This window comes from Rhinatrema bivittatum, chromosome 14 (genome assembly GCF_901001135.1).
Source record: "Rhinatrema bivittatum chromosome 14, aRhiBiv1.1, whole genome shotgun sequence".
NCBI classification, from domain to species: Eukaryota; Metazoa; Chordata; class Amphibia; order Gymnophiona; family Rhinatrematidae; genus Rhinatrema; species Rhinatrema bivittatum.
This window is the reverse complement of record NC_042628.1, coordinates 15,675,118-15,693,066: the sequence shown is the minus strand read 5'-3', so window position 1 is coordinate 15,693,066 and position 17,949 is coordinate 15,675,118. Positions and strand designations below refer to the sequence as shown.

Below are 17,949 nucleotides of genomic sequence, written 5' to 3'. Positions count from 1 at the left end.
GTCAGCAGGACAGGTTTCGGAAACCACTGCACTATGCTTTATAAAACAGATCCAAGTCCAGGCTTGCTAAAACGAGCTTCTATTTCTCTCTCATATAAATGTACATACCGTACATAAAGAGAAAATATTTATGGAAAATCTGTTGTGAGTAGAGTTCTTGTTTTAATACAAATGCAAAATCAAGTTGTCTGCACGCTTGACAGGCTTCTGTAACTTAGCAGTTTCCGTGTGTTGATGCAAAAGTAGAATCTGAAGTGAATTTAATCAGAGAACTGTACTACGAAGAGAAATCAAACACAGTAGATCACAGTTTTTGAAAGCTCTATATACAATCTTTTTTTTTTTTAGATATCCAAATGTTGCTTTTTCTTTTCTGTCATTCAGTGGCAGGAGCAGACATGGGAAAAGAGTCTAAGCCAGGATCTCCCCCCATTTCCTATCTCATGAATTTTCCCTTCCCAATCATCCAATTCTCTTCCTCTTCTCTGTTGTCTCACTGTCTCTCACATGCTTCTCTCTCTCTGTCTTGGAGTTTCTGCCATCACAGTCTTTGGGAGAAGAAAGCTGCTTCTCTTTCCTGTTTTGAAGCTCTTTTAAATGGTAATGGTTGTATAAACTAAGGGGGAATATTAGCTCAAACTCAAATGAAGTTCAGCCTAGTTCAAGTTTTCCAGATTTCTCCAGTTCTGCTGGTGAAATTCATCAAATGTTCCCCAGCAGTTCTGATGCAAGTTCTGCCTGCTGTGAACCTTCTGGATCAGGCAATGCTGAATCATGTGGCTGGCAACAAGGTTGGAAAAATAATTAATTGAATCTATGAACTACTTGCAGGCTCATCAGATTGATTTCAAAGTTTTTTCTTCATAATTTTCACATCCCTGCCTATATCACCTGAAAGCCACATTTTATTTCTCAGGTGGGTTATGTGCCAATGCACACAGTATTTAAATTATTGCACCTCACATGATTTACCAGTATGTCATGGATGTGGTAAGTCATGGATGCATTTCCTGACTGACAAAATACTTCCTACCTATGCAATTCTTAAAGGTCCTCTGGCCCATTGCCAAGATTCATCGGTTGCAGGATAACACTGGCCAATGTTGATGTCAAATGTCGTCCTCCTGTGGCCAGCAAACAAACTGCAGGTAAGTATTCTCTTTAGACTAACCACAACCATCTGTAACCAGCATCTCTCTACAGCCTGATCTGATGAAAGCAACATAGCTCTTGAAAATTAGTCATGTGGTTTGGGGGGGGGGCGGCAGAAGGGGGCAATAGCGTCAGACCCTGTGGGGCTTACATTGTATGTACTGGCAAACCAATAAGAGAAATGATAGGAAGAGACAGCTAGCTAGCTGCAACCTTTATGCATAGCTTTGTATTCCCACAAGAAGTTGGAGAAATGTGTCAATTTCCAGATGGCTGCCCTGCTGTTGTGGATATGCTGTAGGGTAGAGGCTTTGCTTTTTTTTTTTACACATTCTGTACCCCTGAACTCTTCCTGATAAACTTCCATGGCACATCATTCCTTTTACCCTCAAACATTGCCCTGTTTGAATCGGCAACACATGCTACTGATGGAAAGTTTGAAGGTTAAGAGAGCCTTCATTAACGAATGCCTCCCGATGTCTCTTTTCCTTCAGGCTGCAACCTGTCATGCAGAAGACTTCGTCCTAATGTTTCCAGTACCAGTGTACTCATACTAAAAAGGCAACGAACTCTTTTCTGGTGTCATATAGCTCATACCAGCCCTTAACAGGATACTTTCAAGTCAAATTTAGCAGAAGCAAATATTTGGGGTAATCCTTTTTTTTTTTTCCTATCGTTTGGCAGAATCGCTGTTGTATAATTTGAATTTCAGTAGTGGTCCCTGTTGCCTTTCCCCACATCTGGGACTATGATTATGTGGTTTTCTCTGCAAGGAGTATCTTCGGAGCTGATCCACTCTCCGGCGCCCCTTTTAAAAATCACAACTGAGAGTGTGGTTTAGTTTTGCTTGGTGCACAAAAAAAATTAGCTTTGCCTCAATGTGCAATATATCAAAATAACCACTTTGTTTACAGCGGTTTATTGTTTGCGGGCAGAAATTCTTCACGCTGCTTAGCTTTCTTTTATGGCAGCAGCAAAGAGGCCAAATCCCAAGCCGGCATATGCCGGAGATGCTGTACTCGGGAGATTCCCCCTATTTAACTTGCCCGTTTGTTGCTTTCCTCTTTTGGTCTTAATTGCTAGGTTTTTTGTTTTTTTTCCATCTTCATCCCTAATATGCAAAAGAGAAAAAAAAAAAGTGTAACTTTTCTAAAACCATAATTGCACCACCCATAAAAATATTCCTTCCCTGAATAGACTTCAGTTGTTTGCGCTGTGTTTACACTTTACATGTAACAGTGCGATTCCGGCACAGGGGTCCGGGGAGCACAGTCAGCATCCCGAATTTACTTAGATTGGCATGTCATCAGATTATCCCTGTTGGGTTTGCTTTTCTATTGGAGAAAAGACTTTCACCGGAACAATGTATGGATTTCTAAATTAGGCACTAGACGCCAGTGCATCGTATTTGTATTACTAGAGTCTTGGAGCAACGGCTTCCTCCCAATGGAGATGAACCCTGCTACTCATATTCATATCTAGGAAAGCCAGAGGGTTACGCTTCTAAGACACTTAAAACAAAAAAAAACACAAAACTGATCAGTGGGCTGAAAGAGAATCAAGAGTTGAAAAATGCCAGCTCAAAAATCACCTTGCCCCACTGAGCTTGATAGTGATGTCAGACGGATATGAAGCATGGTAACCGCGGTACCATCCAAATCAACCTAATTTCCAGTGATACATACTCTATGAGTGTCAGTGTGAAAAATGTAAATCGGGAGGAGAGAAGGGTGATTCTAGAAAAAAAAAAACCCACCACTTGTAATACAGTGGTATACATCATCTCCAACTGGGCAATATTTCTTAAAGAATAATTTGCACATGTGTAAGTCATTTCTGTTGCGGTATAGACACATTATTCTTTCTAATTACTGGGCACTGTACGATCCTAGAGAATGCCACTGCTGAATGCATGGCCCATTTCAGGGGGAAAACGTGACACGGGTACATAAAGAAGTCATTCTCATTTTGCAAGGTCATTACTGGAGAATGATAATTGAAAAGAAATGTGCTGCATATACCTTTTAATTCATCCTAGAGCTGTACATAGAGGTGAAGAAATGTTGCAACTAGGTGGTTAAGTTGAGCTGAGCTGCTAGCATTCAAAAGGAGCTAGTTCTGGCAGCTAGGGTTGATCATATCAAGCACAGAGGGCAAAAATGAGGTGTTTTTTTTTGGTTTTTTTTTCACATTGACAAAAGTGGCAGAGGCTTATCTCACTTTTGGCCGGCTTATTAAGCTGTATGGGAGTATTTTTTAAGAGGCTTAGTGACTGATTGCAAGACTGGCATGGGCCTCATGAGTGGTACATAAAATATGATTTTTTACACATATAAAATTATTATTTATTACATCCTTAAATACAATTTTAAAATTCTTATTACAAAAATTATACAAAAAATAGAAATGCATATACATGTCAAATCTTTAACAGGTGCACATTGTAAGACACCAAATACAAATAAAAACTCACACCTTCACATACACACCCATACGCAATAAAACAGGCCTAATGTAAACACACATACAAAAACAATGTATACAAATGAATTCCTCAACATGTTGAGTTATGGAATATTGAATATATGAGCAGATTTGTTAAGAAGAACTGAAGATGTTGAGGAATTCATTTGTATACATTGTTTTGTATGTGTGTTTTTATGTTAGGCCTATTTTATTTATGAAAAGGAGGCTGATGTACCGAGTTAGTTTGCAAAATCCTTGTCACATGCAAAAACGACAAATAGTGGGCCAGATTTTCAAAGGGTTATGTGCGCTGAGCCTATTTTGCATAGGCCTTGTGACGCGTGCAAGCCCCGGGACGCACGTATGTCCCGGGGCTTTGTGAAAAGAGCGGGGGCAGGGCGGGACTGAGGCCTCCGGCACAGTGGCCCGGCCGGCGCACACGCAACCTACGCCTGCCCAGAGGCAGGCACAACTTATTAAACAAAGGTGAGGGGGGGGGGTTTAGATAGGGCTGGGGGCGGAGGGAATGGGGAAAGCCATCAGGGGCTACCCTAGGGCTTGGTGCACGCAAGGTACACAAGTGTGCACCGACCCCGGATTTTATAACATGTGCGCGGCTGCGCGCGCATGTTATAAAATCGGGCATACATTTGTGCGCACAAATGTACGCCCACGCGTACCTCTTAAAATCCGGCCAGTGTGTGTTCACTGTGATAACATGCACTACTATTCCCTTTAAGTGCATGACATGAACTGTAAATTTTTAGCCTTTGCAAATAGTAAAATTTCACACAATTATATGCTTACAAAATTGTATTTAATGAGCTGCTGTGATGCAATTTTTTTGCCATAAGTATCCATTAATTGTTCTTTTATGAAAGAAATAACTACATCCCAATAATTCTTTTCTGCAGAATTTTCCATTGCAAAAATATGCATGATCTTTTCTAACTGTGCTTATTTGCATTTAAATCTTGGTAGCATGTGGAAAGTCACAAATAGTGCACAAAATTTGGCACACCTTAGTACATAGGTCACAAGATCTTATTAGACTGGCTTAGTATTGCTAGGAGTCTGCTTCAGTGCTTTACTAAATTACCAAAATGCAAACATACTTTCTGTCTGTTTGAGTTCCCTTACTGTCAATATTTGAAGTATTAGTACGTTTGTACACTTACTTCAGTGGTAATAAAGTGGCATGTTACCGTGTATGATGTAAATCAATAAGAACAGGAAGGCATGCAGATGTCATTTGTGCAATAATATAGAAATAGTTATTAAATATTAAGATGTGGGTAATCCCTTCTCAGGGCACAGAAAATAAAACTGTGTCTGATGCTGAGTGTTTATGAGTCTGGCAGCAGAGTCTCTGGGGTTCAAAATCACAAAACTGGTCAGGTAGTTGGTAGACTGGATCTAGTCCAGCCACAAGGGCTATGTTCTCTCTGGCTGAAAACAGAAAAGTAACAAAATCCTCCCTTTTCCCTCTGAAGCACCTATAGAAAAAAAAAAATCTTCAGTTTTCAGTTCCCTTAGTAGCAGACTCACACTTCAAATCCACAGCCTTCGGACTGAGTAATGAAAGTTTTACTTATGGAATATTTTTCAAAATCATAAACTTTTATTCTTCTTGATTACCGACAGTCAATTCACAATAATAAAAAATTACCAAAAGGATGACCTACAGGATTTCACAGCAAAGAAAAGCAGCAGAAAAAAACCCCACTTTTTACATTTCCTTTTCCGCTAGTGTAGCATCAAGATCTTAATCTAGTTCTCAAACATATTAAATGTCTTAGTAGCTCTTAAAAAACTAAGGCCTGGATTCTGTAAGGTCGCAGACCTTACAGAATCCAGCGGTAACGGGGGGCGGTCCTGCCGGCTTTCCTGCCGAATAACTACACCATAAAAGGTGTAGTTATTCGGTGCGAAACTGGCGGCGATAAGGAATCTTACCTTTCACCGCCAGCGATATGTCCGCAGCGGCGACCCCGGTGCCGCCCCGACTCCTCCTCTTCCGTGGCAGACTCCGCCCCTAGCTAGCTATCGCACGCGACAAGGGACTTTTTGCATGCGAAATGTCCCTTTTCGCGTGCGATAGCATTAGAGAATGACCCCCTAAATCTCCACACAGGGACTGACCTGTAGTTTGGACTTAAGCATTGCTCAGGCCGTATTCATCAGCGGTCCATCAAAATGCAGTGTTCATTAAGCGTTGATTTGAGCTATATGCCGGCAGCAGATTAAAGATGCAAACTTATTCAAACTGAGTGAATTTAAATGCAATTTTAAAAACTTTTGTTTAAAAAAAAAGTTATTTTTCAGCATTGAATGATCGAACTGAATAGGTGGAGTTGATGATTAAATCGAAGGCACTGTAACTAAAATTGGTATGGTATTCAGCCATATACAAAATTTGTTTACACTTCAGTCTATGCATTGAGCAGATGTAAAGTTTCTCTAGATGGGAGTATGTTATTATTTTGGGCATTAGTAACTCTTCAAGCAAAATCTGATTGGTATTCACATCCTCTCTCAGCAGTAACATAGAATTGTCAGCAGAAAAAGACCAAATGGTCCATCCAGTCTGCCCAGCAAGCTTCTTATGGTACTAACTGCTGCTCCATGCAGGTTACCCCCATGTTTCTGTTAAGGGTAGTAACTGACACGCTACGCAAAATTACCCCTTTGCACCCTTTTCACCATTATTATCCAGAAGCCTTTAGGGATTCACAGTGTTTATCCCATGTCCTTTTGAATTTGTTTACTGTTTTCATCCTCACCAGCTCCTTTAGAAGGGCATTTCCAGCATCCACCATCCTCTGTGAAAAAATATTTCCTTCTGTCGGTTCTGAGTCTTCCTCTTTGGCGTTCCATTTCATGACCCCCCAATTCTACTGTTTCCTTTCCAACAGAAAAGGTTTGAATCTTTCAGGTATCTGAAGGTATGTATCATATCTCCCCTGTACCTCATCTCTTCCAGGTTATACATATTTAGGTTCTTCAGCTTCTCCCATAAGTCTTCCGATACAGACGCCACACCATTTTCGTCACTCTTCTCTGGACAGTCTCCATTCTGTTTCTATCCTTTATGAGATAAGATACAAGCTCCAGAACTGAACATAGTGAGGCCTCACCAAGGGCATTATCACTTTCTTTTTCTTATTGGTTATTCCTCTCTCTCTATGCAGCCCAGCATTATTCTGGCTTTAGCTATCGTCTCGTCATATTGCTTCGCCATCTTCAGATCACCAGACACTATTACCCCAAGCTCTTTCTCTTGGTCCATGCACATCAGTCTTTCATGCCCCATCACATTCAGCTCTTGGATTACTGTACCCCAGATGCAAAGCTCTGCACTTCTTGGCATTGATTCCCAGCTGCCAAATTCTCGATCACTCTTCAAGCTTTCTTAAATCACTTTTCATTCTCTTTACTCTTTCAGATGTGTTCAGTTTGTTGCAGATCTTACTATCAACTGCAAATAGACAGACTTTACCTTCTATCCCTTCCGCAATGTCGCTCACAAAGATATTGGACAGAACGGGTCCCAACGTTGATTCCTGTGGAACTCCACTTAACACTGTTCTTTCTTCAGAGCAGGGTCCATTTGCCATTACACGCCGTCTTCTGTCAGTTAACCAGTTTGCAATCCACGCCACCACCTTGGCTTCCACTCCCAAGCTTCTCATTTTGCTCACAAGTCTCCTATGTGGTGCCGCATCAAAAGTGTTGGGGAATCCCTGCTGACTCCCAGATGCAATCCCTCAAGACTTATTGAAGAAGAAAAAAAAAGGGACAATTTCCTACTCTGAGCACAAGTTAATATTGAAAAAAGGGCACCCTTCATCTTTTCTAATACCTTTACTTATAAAGACAGCTAAGAACAAATCGCAGAATCACACATGACCAAATGTAGAACGTACAGGACTAATTTTGAGCTTAGAAAAGTGAAGACAGCATTAGTGGCATGGGGACCCGATTCAGGGCCTGGGTCACCTGCGAAGAGTAAACCGAGCTTCAGAATTTTCCAGAATCTTCTCTTTTCAACCCCTGTGAGCCTTAATAAACGCAGTGCTTTTGTAGTTTCCTGCTGCAAGCTGTCAAAAGCATTAGCATGGAATATAATATGAATCGTTAGCTTGATATTAGACAAGTTAGTTAAGTTAGCAGAAGCTGTCTGGAGTAGAGTCCGTACACAGACAGGGCTGGATTTAAGATGTTGGAAATCACAGGAAGGATCAGGGAGCGTGTGTGTGTGCGCATGGGAGGGGGAGCCAGAGTACCATTTCAGTGCCCCTTTGAAGCGGAGCTAGCTCCCAGCCCTAGAGCAAGCAGGAGCAAGCTCCGTTTCAGTGCAGATTTTTGGCGCCACAGGCTGTCGCCTGCGTGGCCTGTACATAAACCTGAGTAATACTTCCTAGTACAAATTAAGTGCTTTAACTGTTGAACCACGGGATTTTCATCTGTTGCATAAATGGTACGTGTGCATCTTGGTATGTGTGTCTGTCCTGCTTTAATCTGAAACGATGGACTCAATGAACCCCCACCAGAGAATCCAGCACCTTGAAATGCAAAACCGAATGTTTTTCTCCTGAGGGGAGACGACAGTTTTCTAGCTGTTAATGGCCCGGCCTTGAGCTCAGCTTCAAGTTTGTGCACCGACGCTGTATGATTTGGGTCAGCATAATCTGTTTTCCTTAAGTACCTGCGGTTAAAGTAGGGCTTAAATGAAAACCCAACTGCTCCAGCACACGCATTAAACTGATTTTTACCTTTTCTGGTTTATAAAAAAAAATAGATGAAAAGGACATTCTTAGATTCGTATGGGGCCTATTCACTAAGCTACGCTAATGCGTTCGTGCATGGCAAATATCATTTACCGTGCGGTAAAACCCGTTAATGCAGCTAAATGGAAATGTGACGTCTATTAGGGCTCACTGTTACGGTGCTGTGCTGTAATACGAGGAAGTTTCTAACAGGAGGTGCAGATACGATAGTGAAGAAGAGGAGGGTCCTCAAGGGCTTGGGTCCTAAGGGTGTCAATGAGTCATAGGAAGGAGATTTTAGGCCTGGAGTTTGCTGAAAGCAGTTCTGTAGAGGAGTCATGGAGATCTCGGGCCTTGTTCTGTGTGATACGCACCGTTCCGCTGAAGGTTGCACGGGAAGCCAAGGGCCAGCCGGGAAGATCAAGATCCCCCCCCCATCGTCCAGTGGCAGACGCCATCAGCCCGGGGAATCCTGCAGCTGGAGTGGTGGGTGAAGAGGAAGAGGGTTTTCGTTCTGTTTTCCGTTGCCACACAGTGGTTTTCAGTGGGAACCCGAGAAGGAGAATCCTCAAGGTCTTAAGCAACATCAGGGGAAGCGAGTTAACCTCTCTGAACCCTCTCCTGAGCTGTCTGATATTTCAGTCATGGCATTCAAGACTTTGTCAATGATTTTTCCTGACCTTCTTAATGCTGGATTTTAAGTTTTGGGATTCTTTAATAAAAAAAAGAAAAGAATTTCCTTGCTTGTGAGACACTACAGTTTTGTGTGCGTTACCTTCTTTCCCTGGGGGATCCCTTGGGCCCTGCAGGGGTAATCATGCGGCCCACACCACGAATCCGTGCCTGGTCTTCCCGTGGCTGCACTGAATGGGCCAGAGCTCCACAGCCCATGAAGGTGACCCCCCTACAGAAAAAGAAATGTCCCTGGTGGTCCACCAGGGACATTTTTTTCTAGCGTGGGGTAGGGGGTGACTTTTACCACCTCTTGCGGCCCCTATAACCGGCACCCTGGGATGGGAGGTCACCGTTGTGTGTGGCCGTGGCAGGGAATGCGAGGTGAGGAGACCGAGGACTCGGGTGCCAGTTTGGTATATTCTGTGGTGATTTGTTTACAGTAAAAACGGCACGGCAACACGCTGTTCTACTGCAGACTTTAGTGAATAGGCACCTAAAGAGTATCCATGGCGACTGTCTCCATGGTCGACTCTCACAGACACCGAGCGAGATGAGAAAATGGTGTTCACCTTCAAGCAAAAAAAAAACTAACTAAATAAATAAAAACTCTCCCCAACACAGCCTGGTTTTTTTTTTCTTTTATGCTTACTTTTAAGGCGTATGTATTTTGACATTTGTGTGGCACGCCTGTGCTGTACAACTTCCCTGTCTGTGGCTGCTCTGAGGTTTTTGCAACAGGACCCTAGGGGAGCTGAAGCTGTATCATGGCCCAGGGAGTTTAAAAATAAAAATGCATTTTTAGTAGTTTTTCGTAAAACGTTCTCTCGTCCTCTTGTCTTCTCATCACCATATAGTTTAGCTATCAGTACTTGAGTCCTCGCTGCCATTTAGGATAAAAAAAAGAAAGAGGGTGAAAACAGGAAGAGAGTGCCTGGCAGGAGCCGGGAACCAGCATTTAGCATGTGGCAAATGCCTTGAGCACACAAGCATTAGCCCGCCTACCACACGTATGGTAATGAGCTGCTTTGCGTGCGCAGGGATGCAAAACAGCCCATTGCTAGGCAACACCTTGTAAATAAAATAACGCGGTTTGCCTGAGGCCGCCTGGTTTCTGGAAAGTTAAGCTACAGCTCAGGGGTTGCAGCTGTGACTTTTCCCGGGAGCACCGGGGACGCTAACGCGTGTCCCTGTCGCCTCGGCGCTGGGCCTCAATCCGTCCCCCAGGTCCTCTCGAATAAATGTGGGGGGGGGGGGGGGGGGGGCGGCAATGGTAGGAACTCAACTGGCCGGTGCCATAGGGGGCACTCTAGGCCCCCCCATGGGGGCCATCAGGGATGTTCCAGTAAGGATGAGGAGGTTGGGGAAGGCGGGCTAGGGTCAAGCTATAGGGTATTTTGTTACAAAAGAGGAGAAATTTGCGGAGGGGCAGGGTTCCCATCAGGGTATTTATTTTAAACCATTTTTTAAATTTTTTTTACATACTGCAGGCATCTCATGGGGTGGCAAGAGGAGGTGGGATGGGGAGGGTCTCAAGAGGTCCCCAGGGCTTTTGCCTATACCAGGAGTGGGGGGAGGGGAGGATTCTTTAAGATGGCAGCATTTTTTGGGGGGTATTAACCTGCGATATTTTCCCCCCATGCTATGAAAGTTAATGCTTAATGTTGCACAACAGGAGGGTTTTTTTTTTAATTAATTGCATTTGTTTTCATTTTTATTGATCATGGTTTGAGTTGTATTGATGTTTTTATTGATAAAATATGTAAAAATATTAGCATCTATCTTTAACTATTGTAATCCACCAGCATGTTATAGTGATATATGCGGAATATAAAGCTTTTCATAAGGGCTTAGAGGGTGATTATCAAAAGGACTTCTGCTGATATAAAGTAATACTTTACCGTCAGAAATGGCCCTTCAGAAAATTGTGAGACATCCAATAAGCATGCAAAGTTACCTGCAGTCTCGCTGTATGCTCACACTTTTACATTGGCATGCTGGGCATGGAGTTGGGACATACATTGCATATTTTTTGCGCTAAAAACTAGCCAGATAAATTCTTTTGGCAGGACTATGTGCAAAAAATAGCAGGTGGAATTGTGGACATGTAGTTTTGTGGGGATAATTTTTAAAGTGGACCCTGCACATAGAGCCGCTTTCCTGTAAATTGTTCGTACATTTGCTGGCTAACTTGCGTGTGCTGGTGCAAAATTACACCCTAAATGCACATGTTAACATGGTCCCTATTACATTGCATAATGTGTGCATGCTAAAATGAATATGCATCAGGATAGGGTGTATTATATGCAAATAAGACTTTAAAGTGTGCACAGCAATTGGCATGGTATGTTCTCCTCGCACATTATTTACCGTGGGCTTTATAATTCCTAACACTGAACAGCTGTCTCAGGAAAGGTGTTAAAGTTTGTATGTGCATCCTGTCCTTCAAAATCCCCTGTGCTAATCAGCCCAGGGTGAGGCCCCCATAACGAATGTGCTGCCCTCACCTTCCGGCGTGACACTGCTCTCCATGCCTTCCCCCAAGATCCTCCCAGTCACACCTCCAGAGAGGCACTTATCGTTTCAGAGGAGCCCCTCTCTTCACTGGCAGAGACCACTGATCTCTGACTGATGCCAGCTACAGGCACTTCACTATGTACCAAGCAGTGCTATGCCATTGATGGGGGGAGGCAGAGGGGCAGGAGAAGGGTGCCCCAGACTGCATCATTGCTGGAGGGGGGGGGGGGGGGGCGGGGGATTGGGAAGGATTTCCCCTCAAGGGATGGTGTGATGCTGGGATTATCCCAATTCTTTCTGGGGCATGGATTTGGCGGCAGCTAGCATTAACATCACGCTTTACAACGTCAACATTCATGCTAGTACCAAGATTATGCTATTGAGGTAAAGTTTATTAGCGTGTTTGTAAATTTATTGTGTAGCGTGTTAAGTCCTGTTTTAAGGTGCATGTGAAAATCCGACTGCACCTTTTAGCGCAAGTTTTATTGCATAAGCCCCTTACTTAGTGTGTAAAGCCTCATTCATTTGGAGCAGGAAGGCGCATTTCCTAGCTATCTTGTGCTTTACACTCCAGTTCCCATCCGCACCTGCTTACTCACGAATGGCCTCTCTCTCCCAGCACATCTGTCAGGAGCCCTTCTGAAAGGATTTGAGAGAAATTTGGCTGGCGTGTTGGCACCTCAGTAAGAGGCTCTTACTGACTTTCAGCCAAATCCGTCCCCAGTGCTCACAAACAGACAGCCACAGCAATGGCATTAGGTTCTTTGCACTGACAGAGTGCACCGAAAGTGGGATAAAGCAGCCTGACTAACCTAAATTGCAAATTGAATAACAATGGATGCAATAAATTATCGTAAACCCAGATCTGTCTTTAACTGTGACTACAAGAAAGCGAAAAAAAAAAAAAAAAAAAAAGGGACTCCAACTGGTATTAAATGAAATGTGATATCTCAATCGAATGTCAGTATATAAAACCAAATAAAATAAATAAATGGCTGAAGAAAAATATCTGACCCAAAATATTATTGCCCCTTTGAAAATTTGATACCATTTTCTGCTTTTTGAGGCCTATTGCTTGGAGAGAAAGAGCTCCAATGTAGAAAGCAACAACAGTTTTCAAAAACACAAAAAGACGGCAGTTCCTTAGGGTGCCAACAGGGAGGTACAATAATAGGCCAACCTCGGTACCAACGCACTGAACGGCAAAACCCATCGTTGAGATTCTTGTTTCCAGTGGTGAAACGAACATCTAAGCGCAGCCTCTTGAATACTGAAGTGTTTATTTTGTAGCACTCAAGTGTGGTGACAAACGAAACCTGTATTTTCTTATGTTTTATAGTGACTAGCATAATTGAGTCTCGCGCAACAGGCATCAGCATTTGTGCAGCGTTTATACACAGATCTCGGTACGGTGGCATACATACCCTGATCACGCTGCTACAAGTGGTGGCCGACGAAAGCTAAAAATAAATATAAATAGCTACAGGTTTTCTGCTGAGAGCATGATCCGTTTCATTATGGTGACGTGTCGGTGCTGCTCCATGTTGGTCTACCAAAAATATATATTCAAAAAAAAATCCCACTGGATTAAAAATAATAATAATAATGAAAGAATAGCACACATCTCTGATTATGAAGCTTTATATATATCATGTTTGTATTATGGTGTTTTAACTAATGTTCAACATGCACCGTTCACCATCCTGCGCAATAAGTAAATAATAAAATGAATAAATTTGTATTACTGTCATTTGTATAGCGACGCCACAAAATAATAGATGATGACTCAAAAGGAAAGATGGAATTTCAGATAATCAGTGTTAAAAATATCTTTAGGCTACATAAGCATCATTTGCATACACTTTCATAATTATCTTTCTACAGCAGGCCAAAATTACAGTTTGCTGAGAGTTCTGTATGCTCTCAGAGCTTTCCTTTTAGGCTTTCGCTTGATGACTGGATATGAGCAAGTGCTGCCTAGGGCCAATGTCATATTAAATAGCACAGTACTTAACGATTTTCTATATACATATGAGTCTATATGTAGTTATAGCGGGGGGGTTTAGATCACGATTTGCCAATAGGAACACCACACCTGTGCCTAGGGTTGGCAAACTGAGAGGGCGGCTGACCAGGTGAAAATCTGTCTCCCAGCTTTACTGACTCTCACTCAGCAGAGAACAGCCTTCCTGCCCCCCCCAATCGCAGAGAGTGGGAGGGGTAAGGGGAAGGCTGGAAGAGACAGGGAATAAAAGCAACTGCTCTACTCCCTGTTCCAGTGCCAAACGGGATGTGAAGGGTGAGGCCAGATCACACAGCAGAGAACTCACTCTGCTGCCAAACACATCGCGTCATCCAAGGACATGAGGTGTGTGTGGGGGGGGGGTGGGGGAGGGAGAGAGGGAGAAGAGGAGGTCATCAGCACCAACAGTGCTAAATCTGTCACTGGAGGGGGTGGTATAGAAACATAAGCGGGAATGGGAAATAGCCTTGCACTCATGAAGTGGTATCCGTATAGAGCTTAGACCGAGTCTTCGGAGGATTTAGAACTGGGCTCTACGCCTGCCTCCTCCCGTGCAAAGCCGCACTGAAGATCTAAGAGCAAGGCAGAGCTTCCGGGCGCCATACCAAGAAGGTCCTAGTGCAATGGAGAAGGAATTCAAATAGCAGAGCCGAGGAAGCCAGTGCTGTCAGAAAAATCATACGGTTTGGTGGTGGTGGTGTAGAAATCATGAGAAGCCTTACCTTTTAGAGAACATGTTCATTGCAACATCAATCAAAATTTAAACGCTCTTCAGAGATAACAACACAGGTAAAGCTAATAGCATCACCTGTCACAATACATTACACAAGATAAGACAACTTAGTCATTCTGCTTGTGTGTTGACATATTTACATACATCAATTATGCGAGTGCTTCCTGCAGCATCTCCACAACAGCAAATGCAAGGATGATATTTTATTCTCTGTAATGCTCAAAAAAGCAGCTACTGTATGGTGTACAGGCATGGCTTGTAGTTCCTGAAGACGGGGTCGTTTACTCACAAGATCCACTGGAGTGGATTAAACATGATGCCAACATCTTTCAGCCTCAGATATACAAGTACTGGCAAGGTGGATGGTAGTATACCCCTACCGCTATGCTCTTTTCTATCATACATGGAATTTCTATCCATAAAGATTCCACAGTTCATTTAGTCTTTTGCAGGATCTTTATTCTGTTTGACTCTATGCCAGCTTTCATTTATAGTACCATCCCCACCAAGTTGACTCACCCCATCATTGTAATATAATTTTTTAACCTTAGTATCACACTGTCCCATTGGGTATCCTCTTTCTAGTAGGTCTCTGAGCATAGGGGCTTGCCAGACTGGATTTGGGACTGTACAACTACATCCCTGTAGGTCTCTATGAACCTCTCTGCCTCAGCTGCTCCAGGTCTGTCACTCCAACCTCCAGAAATCAGACTCATTCTCTGAGAGCTCTTTGCATCAGGAGCCCACATTCAACTTTTCACCAACAGGTAGGTTATCATGCATGCGGCACTTCAGTCAACCAAATGCTTCATTTAAACATGCTTTAAAGTCAGTTAAGCATCCCATCTCCATGATAATCAGTGAGGGAAGTGACAATAAACAAATAGAAATCTTTTATTATGTATTCTTTGTGAAATTATGCAGATAAGCTTTTGCGATCACAAAAGCTTCAGGTCTAAGAAACCTAGAAGGAAGTAGTTTCACATCTAGGATTAAGAGCCCTAAAATATTCCAGAGAAGAGTAAAATTGAAACCCATAAAATGTAGGTCATGCAGTAGTTATGATCAATTCCATCTATTTTAATCAGGATTTTTTTCTAGTTCTAAGTCATCCCAGGGACCCGATTTCAGGCCACGTTTTCATATTCTTGCTCGCATACTCACATCTTGCATTGTAAAACCTCGTTGCTGTGCTTTCTGACATAGCTACCTAATGACAGTTTCTTGTATCCCTGTTCTCTTCTTGTCCCTGGTATTCCTGGGGCACTCTTTGCCCCTCCTATCCCCACCCTTTCACAGAGTCCCAGGACATCTTTGTTTTTTCTGCTGTATATAGAATGACAGCATGATGAGAAATACTTCACATCTCCCTCTTCCCCAGGCTTGCCCCCCCCCCCCTCAAAGTCAGGCCAAACCCCATTATCTCTTCTCTGTGTTCTGAGAAGCCTAAACATAGGTCTTCTGTCTCCCTTGATGACAGCAGGAATAACTCAATTTCTTTGCTCCCCTTTCTGTCCTAAATCCTACCTCCCCATAAACAAATAATTTGGACCATTTCCTGTCAACATCATCATTCAAGAATTCATAAATATGTTTTTAGAAATACCAAATAGCAGAAAATCCTTTACAAGTTGGGCCACCAGTTTCCAATTGCAGATTTTTGTAGAGAGTCAAGTGGATTCCTACCTTGATGCATTCCTAGTATACTAATCTACCATTTTCATTTCTGTTTGGGACATTTCAATGATTTCAGGGTGTCACCCGGCGGATGAACTCTGGATCCTCTTGTCCCAGATCAGGTACGTGGTAGGCACACTCCTGTGCACCTACAAAAGCTCGAAACTACAGTTTCTAGCTGGCTGGGGAAATGAAGCTCTCCAGGTGAGCCACGAACCCAAGCCAGCTACTACTGAGCTTGGCTTCCTGCCAGAGACTCAGCCTTTATATTACAGTCCTCTTCTTGGTAGCAAAACAAGTCCCAGCAAATAAAAATGTCCCAAAACAAGCCAGCAAAGAATTTAAGTCCTGCCCTGCTGGCCTGCCACCTCCCTCGTATCTCTGGGCCTCTACAACTTTTCCCCAGAGATACCTCCACCCACTTGGCAGGCTTAAAAATAGTTCATTAACAAAAACACTTCCAAAATAATGGCAGTCTCTGGATTCCCAGGCTCACCTTTCCTGGCACCAAGGTTGCAGTCCTTCTGCTTTCAGTCTCCCCTGCATGTGCAGCTTCCAAAGGCAGGTATCACAGGCCAGCATCCAACCTCTTCAGTCTCCCAAAGGAGACTAAAGCTGCGCTGGGTGAGGCTCATTTTTATAGGGTGGAGGCTCCTCCCCTAGTGGCCAGAGATTGGTTCCCGATGTCTCCACCCTCTTCTTTCCACACCTGTGTCTCTCGTCTCTTTACTACTGGGGGAAGGAACCAATGTGACTCCCTAGTCCCCTGTCTCCTGATTTTTCCTTCCCTCTAAAATTTCTTCCCTGGGGTTTTTAGTTCCTGGGGTTTCCTGGTTCCTGGGGATTTTAACCTTCCTCCCTCGGGCCGGCATAGTGACCCCGTCACACAGAGGCCCTTCTAGAATGCCGTAATCCTGATTTTGTTTTTTTTAACTATAAATCATTTTCTATATAATACATATAATTTGAATTAGAAAATTAAAATAACCAATATCAAGTAATCAAAATAAAAATACTGCAAACAGATGTGTTCAAGACATCTAGCAGAGCTGGGTTTAAAAGGGGTTTGGACAGTTCCTGGAGATAAAGTCCATAAGTCATTATTAGCCAGGTAGATTTGGGAAAGCCATAACTTGCTTCTAGGAATGAGCAATAAGAAATGGATCTTTCCTTTGGGTTCTACCAGGTCTCTTGTGACCCAGCTTGGTCACTGTGGGAGACAGGATGCTGGGTTCAATGGATCTGTGGTTCGACTCAGCATGGCACCTCCCGAGGCCGATATTCAGCGCTACTTAGCCGGATTAGCAGGGACTTACCTGGCTAAATGGTGACAGCTGAATAATTATCTGATCCTGTTCAGCAGCCTCCACTTAGCTGGATAAGTACTTAGTAAGTAATTAGCCGGATAAGTGGTGGGCAGAATATGTGGTTGGAGGAGTTACTTACTTACCAGTCTAACTCAGCTAGATAAGTAGCAGTAGATGAGTTAAACCTGCTCAATAGCATGTCTAAAGCAAATTAGCAGCTGAATATCCCTTGTAAGTTAGCTGGATAAGCCTTCTCTGGCTAACTTACTTAACCGGCTATGTTTGAATATCTAACCCTATGTTCTTATGCTCTTAAGAGAAACGTCATTGCATAGGGGGGGATGGCATCTTCATGGGTGGAAAGGTTGGAGGAATACTTCGTTTAGTAAGCATTGCTATCATAAGAGTTTTGAATGTAATAGATCAAGACCGACTCTAATATTATTGGAAAATGATTTTTTTGTTAGTCCATAAATCTGTATGATATAATTTATTTATTTTATTTATTTATGGATTTATATACCGGGAGTTCCTGTATACAATACATATCACTCCAGTTCACAGTTAAACGGTAATAACTACTGCCGTGTGGCAGTTTACATGGAACAAATTTTTTCATTGGAACAAATCAGA

General features: G+C 42.9%; 1 long non-coding RNA gene across 1 annotated transcript; it reads right to left on the bottom strand.

Moving 5' to 3' along the window:
• Positions 1-1,325: 1,325 nt before the first annotated feature.
• On the bottom strand, positions 1,326-16,603 carry LOC115076321. The gene is made up of 2 exons (XR_003852729.1): positions 16,506-16,603; positions 1,326-2,263 (listed from the first exon to the last, which is right to left on the bottom strand). It is a non-coding gene; the product is annotated as an uncharacterized LOC115076321 (long non-coding RNA).
• Positions 16,604-17,949: the final 1,346 nt, after the last annotated feature.